Below are 22733 nucleotides of genomic sequence, written 5' to 3'. Positions count from 1 at the left end.
CCGAAACTCCGAGTCCCAAAGGAGTGGCAGGGTGGTGCTGGGAGAGGGAGTGCAGGGGAGAGAGGTTGGGACAGTTTTAAGGACAGCTGTGGAAGGCTGGCGCTAAGGTGGTGCTGATAAACAACAGAAGGGATGACAGTGGTGGCTCTGTGGAAAGAACACGTGATAAAAAGCTATCAATGTGTTGGACGCACGGAGGAAGAGAGGAGGCTTGTTCTTAGCTTCTGGGGAGATGGGGCAAAGGAAGAAGGTGATGACTATCTGTAATGACTGAGGAAATAAGGAGAAGTGTGAGAAATCGGTAGCGGTGGAAAAGGGACCTCTGTTCCTGTCACATTTAAACTGAGTTGGTAAATGAAGATACTGAGTAAAAATGTCCTATGGAGAAAAGGTGTAAATAAAAATAGCTTTGTAGACATATAGACACAGGAGAGACTAGGCATGGCGGGGGCGGGGTGGTGGTGGAGCGGGGTGTGTGTGTGCACATCCGAAGGGGCTATTTGTACAATTGGCATTTTGATTAAGGATTCATATCTTTGGATCCATGACTAGGCATTCAGGGGGTCCAGAGACCTACTCCTGAGTAGCATACTATACCTGTGATTGCATGTATATGTTTTTCTGGATGGAGAATTCCTAGCTTTCATCTGGTGCTCAAAAAGACCCCTAAACAGTGGTTTAGTTGGTATTAAGATCCTCAATGTTTGATGGAAAACTTCTCTCCTATCTGCTTGACAAATCTGCCATATCAGAGCACATCAAGAATAAGGTGCTAAAATTGTATTTATTACCAAATGTAAGAACCAAGGAATATTCTCCTATCATCTTGTCAAAATTAGGTACATTATAACACTCCAAAGACTACTGACATTGGCAAACATATTTAACTCAAATCTTTTACATTAAAAATGTTAAAAGCATATTTAGAGCCTTGCAAGTACAGGTTTCTTGCAAAAAGTTTACTATGTACGGTACTTTAATATAAGGGTATCTGGATTTGTTAATATTCACAGTTAGATTCAAAGACCTGCCAAAAACACTCATTGGAGCTACTTTTAACAGTCATGACATTTTTTTTTCCGAAAGGATGTTATCAAGTAGACTGTGCAGTAATGACTATAAATACATGACATGCCTGAGTTACTATAAATAAACATTGCACATTCTTCCAACCCATTTAATTACCGTTCACCTAAAGCAGTGCAATTAAGAAACCATGTTAAATTCTGAAAATGGGAAAAGCCCTCCTGTCTCTCTTAGGTAGTTTTACAATCCTAACAATAGACTTAATGAAGCCTTTTAAAAGAAGGACAATTACATTAAAATGACCAGGGCGTGTAAAAATTCATTACACAGATCCTCCTGCTGTCTGATGGATTAAATGCCTCATCACACCCTGGAGAGAAGTAGGAACGAAGAATAAAGAAAAATCACAACTTTCTGAGTGAACATCTTATGCCTGAGAATTAATCTGGTCCCGAAAATCGCTCAGGACTTCACCCTACACACCAAGTGCAAAGAAGATATGCCTGATATCAGATAAATGATGGCATGGCCCTAGAAGCACTGCTGGTTTGCTGAATACAAACTGACATTACAATCCATGTCGTGATGATGTTAAACAACAATGATACAAGTTTATATAGCTTCTCCCTTGAGAAATGATAAGGGCTGCAAAACAAAGTCCACTCCCCTGGGACTGTCTGGGACTGTTAGCACCCATTACCCTCAAGTTCCCCCCCCCCAAAGACAGCACCAACTGACTGATTTTTGTTAAATGTATTCCTAAGTGTTTCATGTTTTTCTGCTCTTATTATACACAGAATTGTTTCTTTAGCTTCATTTTCTACCTATTAGCTATAGAAATAGAATTGATTTTTGTATATTGACCTTATATCCTGTGACTTTACTAAGTTCAATTATTAGTTCTTTCTAGTAGCAGTTGTATATATTCCTTAGAATTTGTCTATATAAACTGCCATATTGCCTACAAATAAAGACAACTTTACTTCTTCCCATCCAACCTCTATGCCTTTTATTTCTTGTCCTTACTCTCTTCTCTTTCTTAAAGAGCTACAACCGCCTGTAGGAAGTTCCTGCCGAGACACTCTGGTTTGCCTTATGCCATTTTGGGCCCTTGTAGGGCCACGGAGATTGGGCCACGGAGAACTGTGGCCTTGGGCAGAAAGATCCTGATCCTACCAAGCCATCTGCAGAAGACAAGGGGGCCTGATTCAGAGCCTCAAACTTTAAGGGACAAGAATTTACAGTTGATTTTCTCTGGTTTAATTACTTGCATCTCTCAAGATGTTGATACGTTAAAAAAAAAAGAAATACTCTAATGAATTACTGAATCTTTGGGATTTTGAGCTAGTTGGGCCCTTGGAGATTAAACCTCTCATTTTACAACAAAAGTGAGGCTCAGCCTGTCCAGTGACTTGCTCAAGAGCAGCGAGAGGCAGAGGGCAGGTCTGCAGTTCTGGACAGGACATGAACTGAGAGTTCAGAGACCTGGATTCTAGTCTTGAGTAGGTCAGGAATGTACTCTGCCCTAACAGACTGTAAGTCTAAGAGTCTAGGGGAGAGCTCAGATACTCTGAGTCTTGGTCCAAGTAGATGGGATGACTTGGGACCATGTGAATATGGGCATCTTTTTTTGAACCCTGGGCAAGATTACATTTTCCACTGCCTAGCCAATCTGCAGCTGGCTATTACTATTAAGAAATGGATTTTCCTCTCCCTGCCCCCAGTAAACTTACTCTGAAATAAGTTAGAAACTACAATCTCATAGAGCGTCTCGGGCCCCTGTTTACATCAACTACTGAACATGATCATCTCATATAATCACAAAGTCTAAAAAGCTCCGTTTAACGTCTTAGAGCTCACACACAGCCCCTAGGGATCCTGGCTGAATTCTTCTCATACATATTTTTTGTACCTGTCTCTTAGAAGAACTTGGCAGGGCTAAGAAAATCACCAGCCTGTTTAGCAAGCATATAACGTGTTTCCTCCTCACTAGCAGAGGGACATTAACAAGGATGTCCTCAAATTAGCAAGCATATTTTTGTCAATCAAATACATGTATTTGAACAGCTGAAATTCTAGGACTTTAGAAGGTCCAGTTCTTCAAATTTCCCCTCTTGTCACAAAAAGCATTCTTACTCATCAATCACTTCTCTAAAATAACCATCAGTTGTCACTGCTAAAAAAGAAGTTCCAAGAGGTCAAAAGTATTTACTGAGATCAGAGTGAGGCCCCAACTAGACAAAATAGAAACCAGACAATAAAAGAGCATCAGTCATAGCTGTTGGGTGTGTGTAGGCAAAGCTTGTTTCACCAAAAAAGGGGAAGCTGGGAGGAACCTCTTTACTAGCTATTTGCACAGAGGGTCTTAGGAATATCACGCCATTTGACTGATAACCCTACAGAGGTAAACAACATCTCTAGCTCCCGAGGAACCCAGTTAAGTAGATTGACCAAGGCCAAACAGCTGGTTAACGGTACAGTGGCAATTTGAATCCAGATTGATCTCTCTTTCCATCCTTTTGATTAATTTTATTATAAAAGTAATATAACCACACTGAGAAGAAAATCCCTATAATCTCATTACCCAAATACAACAACTAGCATTTTGGTATAATTTTTGTAGGCTTTTCCCACCCATGCATTTTGCTTTCAAAATTAGGATTATATTCCACAGACAATTTGGTATTCTGCTTTTTTTCTACTTAACAAACTAAACATTTGTCCAACTTATTTAACAATTTTTATAATCATTTTAACTAATATATAATGTTCCACTGAGTAGACGTGTTATAGTTTATATAAATGAGACCTCAATTGTGGAAAACTGAGGTTCTTTTACATTTTTTTTGGCAAAGCACAAGTGTTACTTTCAGCATACCACGCTGCTTTCCCAAATGTGTAATGTCACCATCAAAAGATAATACCAATCAACAGATGATGAAAAACTATGATTAAAATATTCTGAAAATGCCACCATACTGAGCTCTTTGGCCTGGAATCAAATAAGTTGGATGAATGCTATTAATGAAGGGTGAGTGACCCAAAAATAACAAGTTAAAAAAAGCTGCCCTTCTGAGACTCCAGAGAACACGTGCTCTTAATGGTTTAATGCTCTACTTTCAGTTTCATAGGAATGCCAACAAAAGACATTATCCTCACTCAAATCTAGATTTGGAAGAATGGAAATTCTTTGAAAAGAGAACAGATTCTATCAGCTTTACTTATAACAATGGTCAGGATTTACAAATAAGGCCAAAATACTCACCTAGGAACGGGTCATATTTCACAGTTAATTTGCTATTCAAAATGCCACAGACCCATATTTCTCAGGTCAAGTGAATGAGCCACCAGAGAGCAGCTCTGAGTTCTCATCTGAGGTCAAAGAAATAGCACTGTCAAACCCTGTGTCAGTTTACTGAACTTAGCAAATACAAAGCATGGCTGTCAGAAAAATCTCCTGTGTGTGGAGGAAGTAATCTCCAAAACATTTGTGTGCCTCTGTGTGGATATGTTTTGAAAGCTTTACTAGAATCCATGCCACCCTCAGTTTGATGTGGAAACAGACACTTAAATGCCTGGCAGCGTCTATTTGCTCCCCAGACAGAGAACTAAAGGTTCTTGCTGGTCGGGGAAAACTGAGTGAAAATGGAGAGGACTGGGTTTTTCATTCCTACCGAGATGGAACCTGTTCCCTAGTGACAATGGGACTACAGTCCATGCAAGATAACCTCTCACCCTTCCCACAACGGTTGTTTAGAACCTAAACATCCCCTTCATATCCCCAGCTGTCTCTACCCCACACTTTGATGGGGAGTTGTACTTCATCAAACCCTAATGACATCCTTTACCTCGCCAATATTTAGCTAATCCTGTATTTCATCTTCCCTTCAGACTTCCCCTTCTCTTAAAAGTTAATCTGTATACTCATGGGAATGTCCAATGGAAAGTCCAAGTATAACTACTTTGGAAAACAATTTGGTATCACCCAGTAAAGCTGAAGATGCACGTACTCTAAGACCCAGAAATTCTTCTCTTAGGTACGTATCCTAGAGAAACTGTTCGCAGCAGGACACACATAAAAGAATGTTCATAGCAGGACTGTGTAAAATAGGACAAAATTGGAAATGACCCACATGTCCATCAGGAGGAGACTGGATAAATAAATTGCGGTGTATTCATACAATGCAAGACCACACGGAGGTGAAGAGAAATGAATTTCATGCATGTCACTTCATGCATCAGTAGGGATGAATCTTAAAAAATAAATACCGACTGAAAAAAGCAAATGGTACAAGAATACCATTTATACATAGCCCCGAGGCAAACAAAACTTAATAATAGATTGCTTAGGGAAACACACTTACACAGAAAAGCCAGGAAATGACAAACACAAAAATTCAAAACAGTGTTTCCTTTGAAGGGGAGCGGTATGGCCAAGGAGAAACACACAGGGGCTTCCAAAGCACTGGTGATTCTCTAGTTCTTAAGCTGCAAGATGGGTACAGGGGTGGTTGTATATCTCTCTCTCCACCTCCCTCTCCATGCAGGTATATATGTATGAATCTGACACTCATACACACTCCTTTGAATGCATACATCACCACCATAATTTTTCATGTGGCCCTGCACCTGGACCCACCTCCCTGGCGCTCTGACCCTCCGCGGAGCCCTCAGTGTGGACCTTGGCCTTAGACTGAGTGCTTGCTCCGACTGACTCCCTGCTCCACTCAAAATGACAGCCACTGAAGACCCAACATGACGGTCTGCGCTCCCCACACGGACTCACCTGGAGCACTTATCCAGGCCACCGTGGATGGGAAGGTAAACTCTGCGGTGACTTCTCCCTCAGAACGTGGTGCCAACCGTGTTGCAAGGGGACCTGAAATGCCACTCAGAGTGCACCGGCCTTTTGCTAAGTCATGGCAAGGAGCTGTAGGCGGCAGTGCTGGCCCGGATCTCCCACGCCCGACCCAACCACAGGGTCTCCTGCTGCTCCCGAGAAGCTTGACAAGTTTACTCCATCACATGACTGCTGCCCAGCCTGACTTCCCCAAACTACTCTTTCCTCATTCCTGTAAAATGATCTCAAGTCACCCATCTCTCAGACACCCGGGCTTCCAACCCTGGCATAATTCTTCACCATTTTTTCTCCTCTTTTACCAGTAAAGTCTGAGATTACTTTTTGCTCTAACCTTAGTTAGACTCTCCCAGGAGTCCTGATCTTGGTGCCACGGCCTTAATTTAGACAAAATAAGAGTTCTTATTGGATTTATTCTATTTCAGGAACGTTTATTCTAAAAGCTTCTATTTCCTACTCAAAAATGAAAACTGATAAAGAAATTCTTTCAAAAGCAATTAGATTTGGCAAATAGTTTTTTAACTTCAGTTTGTCTCCCCTATTTGGTAGACTTCTTGTGGAAAAAATACATAAATTGTAGCCACTGTCCTGGAGATCTGAATCTAGTTAATCTGATTTTCTTCAAAAATGTTTCATACCATCTGCATCATAACATGGAAACAGAACAGCACAGCCCCATTTTAACTTTAATGGGCCTATTTTCATTTGATCACAGAAGCCATAATAAAGAATGAATATGAAAAAAAATGACAAGAAAAGTAAGGAAAGGTTTATGCAAAGAGGTGGTAAGATACTGTGAAGCAACTCTACACTCAGCCCTGTAAGGAGTGTGAAGCCGGATCACAGCGAGGGGGCCGGGCTAGGTGGATGGCTTTAACAGAGAATTCAGACAGCGTTCAGCCATAAGCAGAGAAACTGAAAGACGTGTCTGAAACACCAGGCCAGGGAAGGTAATTCCAAAGTCAGAGGTGACAAGAACCTGAGTCAGGAACATGGTCATGGGAGAACAAAGAAAAAAAGGAGGGCCCTTGGAGAAAGGCATCCAAGTTGGTCAATTCCTTCAATTCGAGTGAAGAAAGCGCTCAATGATCATGGGGCCAGGGGATATGGTGATATAAGAGAAAATGCAAAAATCTGTCATTCACCATCTCAAATTTGAGCCGAAATACAGCAATGGATGTTCATGGGTAAAGCATCAGTGAAATGATAGCTGCTTAGAATTCACATGCAAACAGGCCTATGGCATGTGCTGATGTGGGCTCTACCCCGCCACCCCCTGAAAGAAAATAAAAAACAATTTCTATATTTCCAACAAAAAGGAAGCACTTTTAATTGCACTTCTTGGTATTTACCCAAAGGAGATGAAACTTAACGTCCACACAAAAACCTGTACACAGATGTTCATAGTAGCTTTTTCATAACTGTCAAAACTTGGAAGCAACCAAGATGTTCTTCAGGAGGTGAATGAATAAATAAACTGTAGTACATCCAGACAATGAAATATGATTCAGCTCTAAGAAGAAATGAACTATCAAGCCACTAAAAGATATGGAGACAATTTAAATGCATATCACTAACTGAAAGAAGCCAATCTGAGAAAGCTGCATACTGTGTGATTCCAACTATATGACATTCTGGAAAAGGCAAAACTATAAAGACAGTAAAAAGATCACTGGCTGCTAGAGGTTAGGGATGAGAGAAGGAAGAGCACAGAGTATTTTTAGGGCAGTGAAAATATTCTGTATGATACTATAATGGTGGATATATGTCATTATACACTTGTCCAAACCCAGGAGTGAATCCTAACGTAAACTGTGGACTCTGGGTGATAAAGATGTGTCAGTGTAGGTTCATCATCTGTAACAAATATTCCATCTAGTAGGGGATGGTAATAACTGGGGAGGCGATGCATGTATGGGGGCAGAGAGTGTATGAGAACTCTCTGTACCGTCCCCTCAATTTTTCTGTGGACCTCAAACTGCTCTAAAAAATAAAGTCTATTTGAAAAAAAAAAACCCAAAACTTGAAAACAGAAAACAAGTGCTTTTCCTGCCGTGACACATCTTCCTCTGTAGGGTCTGAAATGATTGTTTCTGAAGCTTCTTACTTTTTCCTTCAAAAACATTACAGTTGAGCCTTGAACAGCACAGAGAGGGGAAGTTAGGAGCACCGACCCTCTGTGCGGTCAAAAATCTTCGTATAACTTTATGGTCGGCCCTCCTCTGCATCCGTGGATTCAACTGACTGCAGATTGTGCAGTACCGTAATATTTATTGAAAAAACTCTGCATATAAGTGGATCATTGCATTTCAAACCCATGTTATTCAAGGGCCAACTGCATCTAGTGTCTTCTTGTTGTTGTTGTATTTACCATCTAGAAAACAATGAAGCCTGATTATATTTTTCTCTGGGCCACTGTAAAAATAGAATAAAGAAAAGTTATTTGATTGGCTAGTAGCCAATATTTATTAATACCAAATATGAGAAAATACAGTAAATATTATGGTAGCTGCCAAAAGTTTTTAGTTCTACCAGTTCACGGGCCATATACAAAAAAAGCACTCCTGACATCATATGCCAATGAAGACTCCCCCATACCTAAAACTTCACTAAGGATCACTGTAACAGCTTCTAAACTTCATGAATAGGTTTTATAAGTTACTTCATTTTCACTACCTAAGGGCTGTTCAAGGGCTGCCCCCATTATCAAATTCACTTTTTTTTTTGCAATAAGTTTCCCCTTGATGCATGGGTCAAGCTCTCTGGTAAAGGAAAAAAAAGTTTCCCTCCATCTGATAACAGTATAATAGGCAAAGTGGCAGTTACTTTGTTTTTTAAACTACTGTTTCCACCATCCCGAGTCTAGAAGGACCAGCTTTCAGAATATTCTTCTAAAGATGGACAAAATCTTCCCCCCCACACACACGTTATATTTGTTTGTTTTAAATTACTGTAGCATTAAATCTTGATGGAGAGCACAAGATAAAATCATGTTGTGGAAAGGAACCTTCCCCTGGCCCATTCTCCTACCTGGTCTATGAGTCTACTCCACAGTATACCCGGGAGTGAGCTGATCCTTGGCCAGTATCGCCCAAAGAAAGGCAGACAGCAAACAGAAGCCGTAAATTATGACAACACCCTCCCTTCACCAGCATCTCTGCATCTGACTCCCACTGGGACCCTCTCGCATCTGCGTCGATTTCACAGCCCCCCGTCCCTCCCCCTCAGACACTCGCCGCAGTTGCAAATGGACACGTGATGCTGAGCTGCTCCCCCAGTCACCACCACGCAGCTCCTGAGAGGCACGGTCAGGACTTACTCAAGCCCCTGGGCCCATACCCCCTTTCCGCCGCTTCGCGCCGCCTGTGCTCCACCCTGGAAGCATCTCACTTTCTCATGGCAGCCTTATGGGAAGGACTATGCAAACGGATGCATTGTTTCATACCTTCTTCTCTTAACAGAAACGATCCACTTCCTTTCCTTCACTTTACGCCCTGCCTGTATTCAGTAGCGGCACATTTCACAGCTTCGTGAACACCCCCATGGCTTCCGAGAAGCCGCCGCGTTCACCTGCTGCTCAGTGGCGGATGCTCTCCTCAGACCACGTGTAACCCCGCAAAGGAGGATCAGTCTTCAGTGGAGGCGAACCCTTGAAACAAAGATCAGGGCTCCACATCTGAGTACGGGGTTCTAGCCCCTCCTTCAGAATCACCCACGAGCCGATGCCCCGCGGGTGCTACAGGAAGTGGGGCTCAGGACTGAAACCCAGCGACATCAGTGAGAGCAAACGGGTACCTCTGCCCTCAAAGCAGTGAATAACCAAGAACTCTACCAACTCTCCTCCCCGTGGCACTGCCTCTATCTCAGGGCACTTTCACGGGACTGTCAGAGTGATAAATTATAGACACAGAGCACCCTGATGCCAGCAAAGCTCCGGACTGTCACTCAAAACATAGCTGAGCAAGGTGGGAAACCCTGGGCCAAGTGACAGTTGGGTTTGGTGGACGCAGAGTTGACTGGATGGCCCTCCCGAGGGCACAAGCATCACAGGGCGCAACACTGACTTGGAGGCAGGACCTTGTACAGCAGGACTTGGGAGGTTCATCATCTTTGGTTAAGATGTTTTCATCAAGATGTGCTTATGGAGATCACAAATAATTCTCAGCCGAAAGGGGGTAGTTAATTAATTGGAAGAAAGAACATACACCTAAAACTAACACAACATTGTAAATCAACTACACTCCAATAAAAATTTTTTAAAAAGTAAAGGAGCCAAGACATGAAAAAAGAGAAAGAAAGAAAGAACAGAGATTTTAAAGGATTTCAACAGGCTGAAATGGCCACTAGAACTGACCAAAACAACAACAAAATCCCCCCAAGTTAAAAAATAAAATCCTGCTTTTGACTGTTAAAAGAAATATATTGCCTAAATGTAGGATGATGTCGGTACCTCCCCCATACCCTCCAATGTGCTCAGCTGGGACAACTCACCCTATTCATAAGCTCTGCTAGTGACCCTGACCCCAGGCTCTGGGTGGGAGAGGCTCCAGGTCACTGACATTCCGACTCCCATCAATGTTATGACTCTGACTTCAGACCTGGGGCTGCCTTTTACTCTTTGGGCTCAGTCTCCTGTCCTGGGCCCCACCCCTTTTCAGCAGTTGATCCTGTAATTCATTCTTGTGGACCCAGCTCTTCTACAGCGTCCTGGCTGCGGTCTTGTCCCCATACACGAGCACTCCTCTCATCTGGCCCCTCGACCCGCTCAGCCAGACGATTCTGCTGCCAAACATCTGCCCATCTAGACTGCCACCTCTGGAAGGATTCCCCCGAGGCTATGCCTTCCGAACTGTGCTAACTGCCTCCTGTCACAGCCTGCTGCCCTTACGTCCCCATGAGCGTACCCCAGGCCACGGATCTGTCTGTTCTCTGGATTCCCGTCTAGATTATATTCTGGATCCCCAGCTGATCCCACCCTGCTCCTGACAGAAGCCCAGATCTTTTACATGGCAGGGGCAAAGGGGATGGGTTTAAAGCAATTCATATTTTAAGGTCTTAAGGATTTTTATTGAATGCAAGCTCAATGCAAGCGGAAGGTGCCACAGAGAGGCTGAATGAGAGACGTGATCCTGGTCTGTACTGGTACCTCATTTAATGATGCAGAAAACACGTGCATCTCACAGGCCTAATAGTCTTAGGTGTAGCGTCCTTACGCTACACTGGCCGAGCCATCTCTGAAGTATTGTCCATGTCTGAGTGCCATGCTCTTAAAGAGACAGTGACAGAAAGGGAATGCATCCCGGAGAAAGTGACCAGAATAACAGAATTCCTGACATGAGGTAATGTAAGAATATTTGTAAGAACCAGGGCTATTGGCCTAGGAAAGGAGGATTTGCAGGGATGGCGTTTTCAGGTGAAGAGCTCTCACATGAAGAAAGACCTAAAGGCTTATATTACGAGAGACAGCTTGGAGATCTGCAGGAACACAGTGGAAGAGGGGCTGAAGCAGTAAATGCTGGTCCCGCTCTACTCCTGACTCGGTGACCCTGCCTCTCTAACCTCAGTTTCCCCCTCAGACTGGAGGATCTGATTTCAAAGGCCCCTCCCTGCTCTCAGAGCCCATAATTCTTCACCCTTACATTAAGCCCAATCTGAAAAGAAGACAGGCCTGGCCTGGCCTGTTTGGAGGCCTGGGAGACAAGGTCAGTTCTTAGGTCTTCCAAGTGGCCCCTTCCAGGAAAATCAAATTCACTCAAGTAACTTGTAAAATAAGTGGTAGCAGGCTTTATGTTTCAGGAAATGAAAAATACAGAAATTCCCCAAGAGAAGGCGTAAGAGGCAGAAAAACGTCTACCTCTCCCTAAGATAGTCGCTTCCTAATCCCTGCAATCTGTGAATATTATCTTACATGGCATGCTGTGAGATGATAAAGTTAAGACTGTCCAGAGGAGAGCTGATCCTGGATTAGCCGGTGGGTTCTCAAAGCCATCACAGGTATCCTTACAAGAGGGATGCAGAGGGCGATGGGATAGAGATGCACAGGGAAGAAGGTAACGTGAAGGCAGAGGCAGGGATTGGAGAGATGTGGCCACAAGTCACGGAGCGCCTAGAGTCACCAAAGGCTGGAAGAGAGAGACAAGCAACCGATTCTCCCCCAAAGCCTCTGACGGGGATGCATTTCTGCTGACATCTTAACATTGGACTCTGACTCCAAAACCACAAGAGAATAAATCTCTGTTGTTTTAAGACACCGAGTTTGTGGTCATTTCTTAGGACAGCCACAGTAAACTAATATGGAGGGGTTTCTGCTTAAATAAAATGTTGTTATGGGCCCAAAGTGGGCAGTAAGAGCCTCCTTTAAGGGAAAAGCTCGAATTTTATGTGTCTTTATGGCCTATTCCATACTAGACTCAGAACAAGTGCAGCTCTGCTTTTAAAAGTGTTTGGGGCAGTGACAAAAGCATCTTTTAAGCCATTGTGCATGCATATTTTACCAGCAATCTCTCCTTCACACACAAATTCAGCAGACAACAAATCTAAGCAGGGCAGACAACCAGAAGACTCCAACCTCCATCCAGCAGGCCTGGCTGCAGTGGAACAGATTATGCAGCATCTCATGGCAGAGATGGGAGGAGGAAGCCTCTGGAGTAGGAGGGAGCTAGTCTTTATTCTCTATTGTAATGTGGGCAGTGTTTCTCCCCACCCTCGCCTGGCAACATCCAGCTCTTGGAGAATGATGAATGCTACCGAGATGAGCAATATAATGACATGATCCCCCAGCCTAGGAACCAGCTGTGGAAAGAGAATGAGGGTCCCGCAGGCCTCCCCAGACTCCCACCACCACCATCTCTGTAAGTCACTCTCACGCCGTCACTGAGGGGACCAGCAGGTGGCACCAGGTCAGGTTTCAGGAAATGGTTTCCCTTTTGAGTTTCTAATGTCTCCTTGCTAAAAACATCATTACTATTTTAAAAACCACAAATAAGGGAGAAATTCCTTTTAAAATCAGGGAAGAGAAAATGAAAGGTACGTATAAAACTACCAGTTTGATGACAGGAGGCTGATGATGATTCATCTGTCTTCTGCTCAAGAGAACCTCAGTACAAGAGAACCTCCATTGTGGAGTGGAAAGAGACCGAGACCTAGTTTAGATCTTCTGCTTCCTAGATTCAAGTCCTTGGGTAAATCATTTCATTTCTGTTGAGCTTCGTTTTCCTCACATGTAAACTAGGACAACTGAATAAGATGACATGTGGTCTAAACAGTGGTTGGCCCACCTGAGTTCATTAATGTTTGAGGAAAGGATGAATTAACTGTTCTGCATCCAGGACTAGACAACATAATATTGTTACCTGTAGTTCTTCCAACTGCCATCAGTATCTGCCTGGGTTTATAATATCTAGGAAGAGGGATCTTTTATTATCTTGGAAATTCAAACTGACAGAGGGCATGTTTTTTCTTCTTGGACAGCAGTGCTTAGTTTTACAATCCAGAGATTTATGTAGAAGAAAGTTGGTCAGTTATTATGGGTGATGCATAACTATTTTTCATCCAGGACTAAAAATGTTTGCTCTTCAATCTAAAACAGAATTCTGTGCAAGTTCCTCGCTCCTAAACACACACACTCCCCCACCCCCAACCAAAAGCCATTCCCTTTTCTAGATCCCTAGTCACCAGGAAAGCAGTCTGTGTGAAGCCTGGCCCTTACTCAGTGAAACAGATGCCGGTCTTTCCCGATGCCCAGTCACCAGTAGAATGGGTCAGTATGTGTGTGAGCTTGGGGCAGGGGGCGTGGAGAATGGAACCTCATTGGGCATCCTATAGGCCCTGGGGCTAAACTTGGCATCCCACAGGCCCCTAGGCACGGGTTTCAGAGGGCCTAAGGGACCCACAAGCACCTGCGGCACCCTCCCCTCCATTCAGGAAGAGGGGCTTCTACAGACAGCAGAGTTCTGCTTATGCTGTCCCTCCTCTTCACTCTCTCTCCTCCTCCTTAGAGCGAGCAGTGAGGTGGTGCACCCAGCACCAACCCCCAACACGCTCCCCCTGGAGACACAGCTGCATGCCTTCCTAGTGACCAGCATTCTCAAGCCTTTGGAAATTCCGTATAAGCCCTGCCGATCCTCTGACCCCTGGAAATTGTATTCCCCCCACTAAAGGAAAATATGAATTATTTTTTCCTCTTCCCAACCAGCTGTTAGGAATCACATACACACGACTTTAAAGCTCAGTGCCTAATGCAGTCTTGAATTTTGAACCCTTCACTGTTTAGAAAGACGTGGGTTTTTTTCATAAGACTATTAGCCTCACAATAAGAATCTAGGATATTTTTTATCATTTCTCTTGGGACTTAGTAAAACAAAAGAAAGACTGAAAAATGGAGTAACTTCTATGTGCATTCTACATTTACATACAGACTAACACATTTCAAGGAATTCACTGAGAGAAAGGAAACAACTCTAAAGCAGGAGGAAATTTTTAATTTACTTTTCTTTCTGAATGACAATTTTAGTTGAGGTGGCCTCCGTGTCTATCAAACAAACAGTAGTATTTTGGCCATATTTGTGGCCTGCAGGCAGCTATCTAAGCCCTGTGAACAGCTGGAATAGCAGTACAGGAACTCTTGGTCTCACTGAAACTACAGATATGACAAGAGTCTCTCTCGAGGCAGGCGCCAAAATACTTTAATCATGCTAGACAAAGGCCATGTAGGGTACATGAAAATCAAACCTGTCTCCTCAGAACTTTGAGAGTAGTTATGACCAAAGAGGTGTTATTTTAATCAAATTCATTTAAATCATGATTTAAATTACTAAATAAGATGACTCAATTTTATCAGCTTTTTATTTTAAAAAGTACTTTTTTGTTTTTCTGGCATAAAAACAAAACTACATATTCTTTAAAATTCAGTTGAGGATGGGTTTCACTTTTAGAAAAAATATACATTTTATAAAAGTATAAAATATACTTTTATAAGAATATACACCTTATATATTTAAATCAGTTATTTATGGAAACCATACTCAAAGTGTATCTCTCAATAATTCTAGAAGATTCTGTGAAAAAAATTGTTTAATGTTTCCTTTGTGTTCTTACTGCTCCTCCCTTGATAATCTTCAGACTTGCTTTGCTTCCCCAGATTACTTCATTCTTAAGAATTATCTATCCGTTTGTCTGCTTGAAACTTTGCACTTTTGGGGAGAAAGCCAGGGAATGATTGTCTTATCTCCATATGATGCTATTAACAAGCATGCTTTCCACAAATAAAACCCATAGATGGAGAAGAGGAACATGATTTCTGGAGTACACAATAAGGTTTTTTACTTTTCTACCTACCAAGGTGGCTTCCATTGGGTCTCATTACCCCTCAATTTGGTCATGTAGCATTCAACATCTTAAGAGGGTCTACTAGGTGCAGGCTCTAGGCTTACTTAACACATGAAGGATTCAGACCTGACAAAGCTTACATTCCAACAGGAAACAGATATTAGACGGCTACTGTACAAATAACTATACAACAACAATGATAGCTTTGAAGAAGTGCATTGTGGGAGAGCAACCCCATCCAGATTAGGAGTCAAGGAAGACCTCTCTAGAAAGTAATATTGATTTGTTATTACTTGCTCATAAAACTTTTTAAAAAAAGGTAACACAAATATACTGTCTCAAATATTATATCAATTCCAAGGTAAGATGGGGTATGAGAAAGAGAAGGCTCTGGACCAGACAGATACGACTAGAATCCTTGCTATTACTATGGTGCCTTGGGCAACGCGTGGTAAGGGACATGGTCTCCTCACCTTATTGTTGTAACAGTTAAGTGTGACACATATAAAAAGCACTCAGTATGTAGTGGAAGTCCAACAAACTACAGACAATAATTAATAATTACAGAATGTATGCTGATTTATCTTTGAGCTTTGACATGTCAAAGCTAATTTTCCTTTCACAGTTCAACTGAAATGTTCAACTGAAAGAGAAAACCCAAAAATCTACTGGGGAAAAAAACACACTCTGACATCAGTGATTTTTCTTCACTTGGGTTGGCTAACAGGTATCATTTACTTAAACAATGGAAGCGCACCCCGTACTAGATTCTTCCTGGCAGGTATATATATAAATACAGGCAAAAAGAATAGTTGGTATATCTGTACTCAACAGCCTTCTCCGAGCATTAGAACAAGATTCTGGAATTAGAGCTTTTGAATTAGAGCTTTTAAAATAGTGAACTCCCCTTGGGCGGTTAAGTGTTTTTCAGGTCATTAACTCCTTGTCTGAGAGGGTACAGGCAGAGCCCTTCAGAGAAGCCCAAACTCACACAGCCCAAGAAGCATTTCCCACCCCCACTTAGCTTCTTTTATTCTAACTTCCCTCAGTACTTACAAACACCCAACCCACATGACAGGGTCGGTCACATCCATTCCTCTGTTAGACACTCACTGCTGCCAAAGTAGTACCTGGAGGTACAACTGATCAGGCTCTACCTGAAAGGAGCTCCCAGCCTGCAATGGGCCTTATTAAGTTTTCTTTAGACTGTGGCCAACAGTCACTTTTCTTTTTTGATTCAAGGCTCAAGTCAGAAAATGAAAAAAATATGTTTTGCATTTTTAAGTTAAAAAATGAAGACTTTTACTTGGTCCTGGAAAAGAGACCACTTTGCTGATGAGAAAAATGAGGCTCAGAAAGGAGAGCAGACTTGCCTAAGATCTTAGAGCATGTCAACAGCAGAGCTGAAGCAAGCATTTAATCCATTCCACTCGGGGCTCCCCACCCCATTTACCAAGCCCTCTGGTCTGCCCGGTCCTTGGAACACAAACAGACATGCCTCCTCCATGAGCTGGAGCTCCCCACCTAGTGGCTGTGGGATTCACGCTGGGCTGCGCGAGGCCAGGCAAGCCCCGCAGCCTGGAACAGCACCAGGCACTTCCTGGGTACCCCTGCCCCCAGGGCATTCTGCTGTTCTGTGCTATACCACCCTGGGGTGGCTCCTGGCGCCCAGAGGCTCCTCCTGCTGGGGTCCTGGCCTGGCCCAAGAGGGCCACAGTACTCACCCCCATAGGGAAGTCTCTGCCGACCCCTGGCTTCCACGGCCAAAACCTAACCCATGGGGGTTCTACAAAGGCTCCCTTCTGCTGGCCCTGACTAGAGCCCTTTTATTTCCCAGTCCCCTTGGTTTGTATGAGCTGAAAAGGCCAGGACTGAGAGGAGATCACTAGGGGGCTGCATGGGGTCAAAGGTGAGGGGTTGCTTGTAATTGGTGTCGAGTGATGTTTCAGATAGTATACTTCCTCAACTTAAAACAAAGGTGCACTGTCTGCAGACAGAATGGCTCCAGTTCAGGAGAAGAACCTCTCTCACCATAAATTCAAAATAAGAAATAACAACAAGGTCATTCTAGGATGATGAGGTGGCAGTCCCTGACTGGCCAGGGAACCAGTGAAAAATTACACCCAAGGCGATGTGACTGGGCAATGGAGGCTGGGGCAGAAAGGGATCCTATGGGTGGCTGGTGAGACCTGTGTAAGTCCAGCCTTTCCTGGGAACCCAAGGCGCCTGGGAGACAAGAGAAGCACAGGCAGAGAAGACTCGCCAGCATCCACAGAAAGAATGAAAACCCTGGTTCCTTCACACATCCCCTCCCTCCAGCAGCTTCTCTGGATGCCCAGCCCTCAGCCTGAGCTTCCAGAGCTCTTCTTGCACGGCTCTGTCATATTGCATAATAATTACCCGTGTATTATCCATCACATTCATTTCTGTCTCAGCAGAGTCCAGCAAGGTGTCTAACACCCAGTGGGCAGCAACGTTAAGTGAATGAAAGCATGACCCGTTACACAGTGACTGCAATTCGAAGGTACAACTAGGGCAGCAGTAAGCAGCAGCCATCTGAGAGCAGAGGAAAAACCAACAATGAATGAACTACAGGGAACCTCCCTTAAACAGAAGTCAGAGGGCTGCCCATCCCTCACCAGCCCCTGAAGGCTCAGCAGCCACGGGACAGCTGTTCTGTTCTATTTCTGGGCTGGGGAGACATATCTTAGAGCTAAAACATATGTTCCCATAATTATAAAAATTGAGTGTTACAAATAAGGGAAGGGGGAAAGTAGTCGGTTCACCTAAGTGAGCTAAGACTTTCTATATCATATACCAGCTCCATCTCCAACTCAACCTCTCTCTTAGAAATCTATGGGCTCAGCGTCACAATTCCAAGTTCAAATGGACAAAATCCTGGGTCCCAGTGGAAAACACTTTCTAATTTACAAAGCACGTGCTCTTAGTACAAAACTTGCCAACTTACTTTTTCCACGTCTAGATCAGCATCCTGCTTCTTCAAAAAACTGTAGAAGAAAAAAAAAACAAAATAGACGTCAGAAGAGAACTGAGCACTCTTTGCCTGTAAACCACCCACAAAGCACCACCACAGAATTTTCATTTGCTGCAGACAATCAATTTGCCCACAATTTTTTTTCTTGTTCACACAATTGTTGTGAAGTCACAGTTGCCACAAACACCTGCCTGCAACTGCAAAGACCTGGCCCCATACCACCAAAGGAAGCCAGCATGAGATCTTAACTTTTCAGAGCCAGGAAAAATAGGGATGGAGGTCTTGAGTGTGTACACACACACACACACACACACACACACACACACACACACACCCCTTCTTCAGAGTGCCTACAAGTCATCCATAGCTGGGACACATTGAAAATGTGTCTCCAAGGTCTTGTTCAACTTACCTCTTGGCTTAAATCTCCCCTTAGTCCCCAGACCCTATCTGCTCCACTTCCTGTCTGACTGCGGGTGAGCCTCACTGTCAAAACAGCCTTCTTGGGATGGCCCTGTTTTCCCATCAGCTGGGGTTCCCCTCTCTAGGAGGCCTGCCAACCCACCAACCTGCACAACTTGTCCATGGAAATCTAGTCCCAAGATCACCTTAGAACCTTGTGTCAAGCCCCTGGCACAGCTGATGCTAACTCTGATGGCACCCATGCCCACTTTACATGAATCTTTAAAGTGCCAGGAGCAGGATGGCAGACCTCCAGCTTGCTCATGCACTCTGCCTACAACCTGCCAATATTACGGTACCTCATTTATTATTTGTGATTTTAGCTGTTCGAACAAAGCTTCAGTTTTAATAAGGTGTCTAAAGAGAACAATAACAATGGCTGAATGGAATTACGCTGACAGCAGTACGTTAGGGCAGAAAGTAAAAGGTTTGAGAAATCTGGAAGAAAAAAAGCAGAAACAATTTTTCCTAACTTAGTAGAGACTCAAACTTGTTTTCAGTATGACTCTTAGCATCTTTCTTCCTGGTCAATGGTTTAAAATACCCCCATCGTAAATTACCATCCCCATCAAAACCACCCCCCCTCCCTACACACAAAAGAGAATTTTTGCGCTGTTTGAAAGACTGAGTAATTAACAGTCACATCTTTGTTTCGTTTAATCAAAGATGACTCAGAATGAAGGGAAGAAAAAATGACCATGGGGAAGAGAATTAAAAACTCATATATTGTCTTCTGCAGAGGGGCATTCAAATCATGAACTCACTGCAGACACGCAAGAGGAGCAGCACGGAGGCTGGAGGGAGAGGACGCGCTAAGGAGCTCGCCACAGCCCGTGCCTCAGCAACCCACAACCCCCATCTCCTCCTTGCTTCTGAGACATGCTGTCTTGTCCTACCAAACAGGCAATATATGCTTTTTCTTCTGGCTCACCCACTGGGGATCTAGATACTGTTGAGCTGTAAAAAAATAAATAAAAAGGAAATTCCCTCTGTCCAGAAATTTCAACCGGCCTCCCTATAACCAGCAAAGAGTAAGTCAGTACTATGAGAACTTTTCACCAAAGGGAACATCTATACAGTAGAAGACTGACTTCCATTCTTGAACACTTTGAAAGAGGTTTAGGAAGGCTGTCATTCTGATTTATAAAATGGAATGTTCTAATATGCAAGGTGAAAAGTTCCTTCATCTGCCACAGAAAGGGCAGTTGGAGAATCATTACCCTTTTCCAAGGTAGTGAGGAAACTTCGCCTCTCCCATGCACACAGCACAACTGCAGCCACACAGGATCCCCAGTTCAGCAACAGGCTCTGAAAGAATGAGCCTTCACTCCACGGTACCAAAAGGAAAACTGAAAACCTGCTTGTAGCTGCTGGCTCACTACTACACAAGGAATCTTATCCATACGTACATATATGCGGCATCATCCAATTTCTTTTTCAGGCTTACTAAACAGATGAAGCTAATTAACAAAGACAATACATATATGTATCATCCTGCAGCCAGAACCCAGAAGGATGTCACAGCGTTAACTTCAAAGACTCCCAGCAAGCACACACAGCCTGAGATATTTTTAGGCGCCAGCTCCATTGTTTCAAAGAGGATACGGATGGATGAAATAGAATTGCCTGAAAGTAAAATTCACGTGGCAACCCATTTTGAATGAAGAGTGGCATTAGTTTTTAAAACCAGTTCTATCTTTCTTAAATAAAGGCTGTTTAAGATTCTAACACTTAAGGCAAGATAGACACCTCCCTCCCCATATGTGTGTATGTGTATGTGTGTTTACAAATACAGATATGCATCTGTATTTATACAGATATTTTAAATAGTTGACTATTTCGATATAAATGTATTCAATGGTGGGCTTGTGGGCATTAGGGCATGTTCCATGCTTTTATTCTTCCTGCTGAAGTAGTGCTGATGTTTTGTTTGAGAACATGACTGAAGTGACCCAGATTCCCCACTGGAAAAGGCAGATCCAGAAATGCTGCAAATGTGTGATCGATTGCAGGAATGGAAGCCGAAGGACGAGGCCTGAACCCAAAATGGACCACTCCCCACTCTTTCGATCAGCTCAAGTCCTCCCTCGTTGGCGGAATACACAAAGATTTTTATTTTTAGAGAAAACTCTAAGAACAACACTGAGAAGCCCTCAACTTTGAGCTCCCTCTTGATAGAGCCATCCCCCTGTCCCCACTGATCTCCTATTTCCACCTACATACCTTGCGACAGCACAGTGCCGGCAGAGGAATAACCAGACCCGGCAAAGGGGCCCTGGCCACATGTTCGGAGAATGGCAAGAGGCTTGGCAGTGCACGGGGGTGGCTGAGGACGGTGGAAGGCTGGTGGGAGAAAGGTGGGACGCTAAGGCAGAGGCCAGGTGGTGAGAGACAGCATACACCAGCTCAGAAGTCAGGCAGTGAGGGGCACACTTATGCACCCATCAGTATATCCTCAACCCGCTTCTATCCCAGGAAAGGGCAGAAAAATAGATACAGCCCCCAGCATATTCCTGGCACTGGACTAAGCATCGTCATTCCAGTCTCACCCACTGTGCTGGGTAAGCAGAATCTTCTCCTAATTGGCCTTCAGGGCTCAGGACAGAATCACTTTCCTGCTCCTGTTTCCCTTTGGTCCCACTTCTCTGAAGAACTGGATTTCATCTCCGGTGTGTTCCTACAGCACTTCACGCAGTACCTGTTTCCCTGCCTCTCCTGCTTGAATGCCGTCTCATCTGTGGCCAGGATGGCACTGAGTACAGCGCCTGCCGCACCACAGGCACTTGGGCCGCCTCTGAGGATGGAGGGGTGAAGGGGTGAGAGGGGTGGTGGCAGGGTGACTAATGAAGAACTGACCAACAGAAATGAAGGAAATGAAACCGCGCTGAATCAGGCTGACCCACTGCCTCCTGCACGTACGAGCAGAGTGGGTACTGGGGAAGGGGTGTAGAAAGCCAGGGTGCATCCACACACCACGCACACATACACACATAACCAGAAGATGACCTGTTCTTTAAATTTAGTCCTGTGTCTTTAGCTACAAATAAAGGACAAAGATCCAATCTGGAGATTCTGCTGTTATTTTTAATATTACCCAGTGTTTCCCTTCTACTTAAAAAAAAAGTGACTGGGAAACCGTTCAATACATTAGAATCACTATGATTCAATACATTACAATCATAATCACGTCTTGTATAAGGTGGAGATTTAAGGAAGGGCCATGATGAATCCAAGATTTAAATCATGGTTCAGGCTTCTGTTTGATTATTTTAAGAAATGGACGATTGAGAGAGAAATGAGGGATACTTTTCTCCTGCCACAGAGTCTCCTCTATTCCCAGTTCAACCCTTTTTACTACTTGCAAAAGACTTAAAATATTCATTGACCTGCCAAAAAACATCTGCACGTTACTAGACACGTCTCCACATATTCATGTCTGAATGGCTTCTTTCTGCTCCAACGATCACAGATCTATTCAATCAAAACTCAAGTGAGAACTCAGAGCTGTACGTGGTGTAATGTCAGTGGCGACTGAGGATAAAATGGCCATTTGATAGCAGCTTCCATATCAAGCGTGTCAACAGGGACAGTGTTCCTTCGGTTATTCTTAACTTAGGATCCAAGGCACAAAAAAGACCAGGCAGGGCCAGACTCTGCCACAATTCCAAAGAAAGCTGAGACACATACAGAGTGCACACAGAAGCGCCTCAATGTTCTCTGGCAAAGTGGGGTGCTGCTGGCCCCCTGCCTGTGGCCCGGGAACAGGCCCACTCTCACAGTGGGCGCCCGGGGCCTCCACAGCTGCACACAGACACGCAGGGCACCACGATCTGCTGTGCGCCCCACAGCTGGGGCAGGCCCCGGGACGGGACTCAGCTCAGACAAGGCCTTCCGTTGTGGCGTATTCCTCATGGCCCTGTTTCCCCAGGAAAAAATGTGTTTTCCTCTGGCCATTCATTCTGGCCCCAGACGAGCTCATTCTCCCGTGTCTTCCTGCACACGTGAACCTTCTAACAAGGTTCGAGATGGCAGCAAAGGTGTGAGATGGCAGCACCTGCCACTCTT

The 22733-nt window shown here is 43.9% G+C and overlaps 1 protein-coding gene across 2 annotated transcripts in view; it reads right to left on the bottom strand.

The window, feature by feature from the left end:
• The window catches only part of FYN (FYN proto-oncogene, Src family tyrosine kinase), a 208826-nt gene that overhangs the window by 164358 nt on the left and 21735 nt on the right, over nt 1-22733 (bottom strand). For both annotated transcript variants that reach the window (XM_061207612.1, XM_061207611.1), the window contains exon 2: nt 18180-18219. The gene's annotated coding sequence lies outside the window, so the exon portion shown is untranslated. The remainder of the gene's footprint in view (nt 1-18179; nt 18220-22733) is intronic.

This window comes from Eubalaena glacialis, chromosome 12, assembly GCF_028564815.1.
Source record: "Eubalaena glacialis isolate mEubGla1 chromosome 12, mEubGla1.1.hap2.+ XY, whole genome shotgun sequence".
NCBI lineage: Eukaryota > Metazoa > Chordata > Mammalia > Artiodactyla > Balaenidae > Eubalaena > Eubalaena glacialis.
The sequence above is the reverse complement of the archived record's forward strand: the minus strand, read 5'-3'. Positions and strand labels throughout refer to the sequence as shown.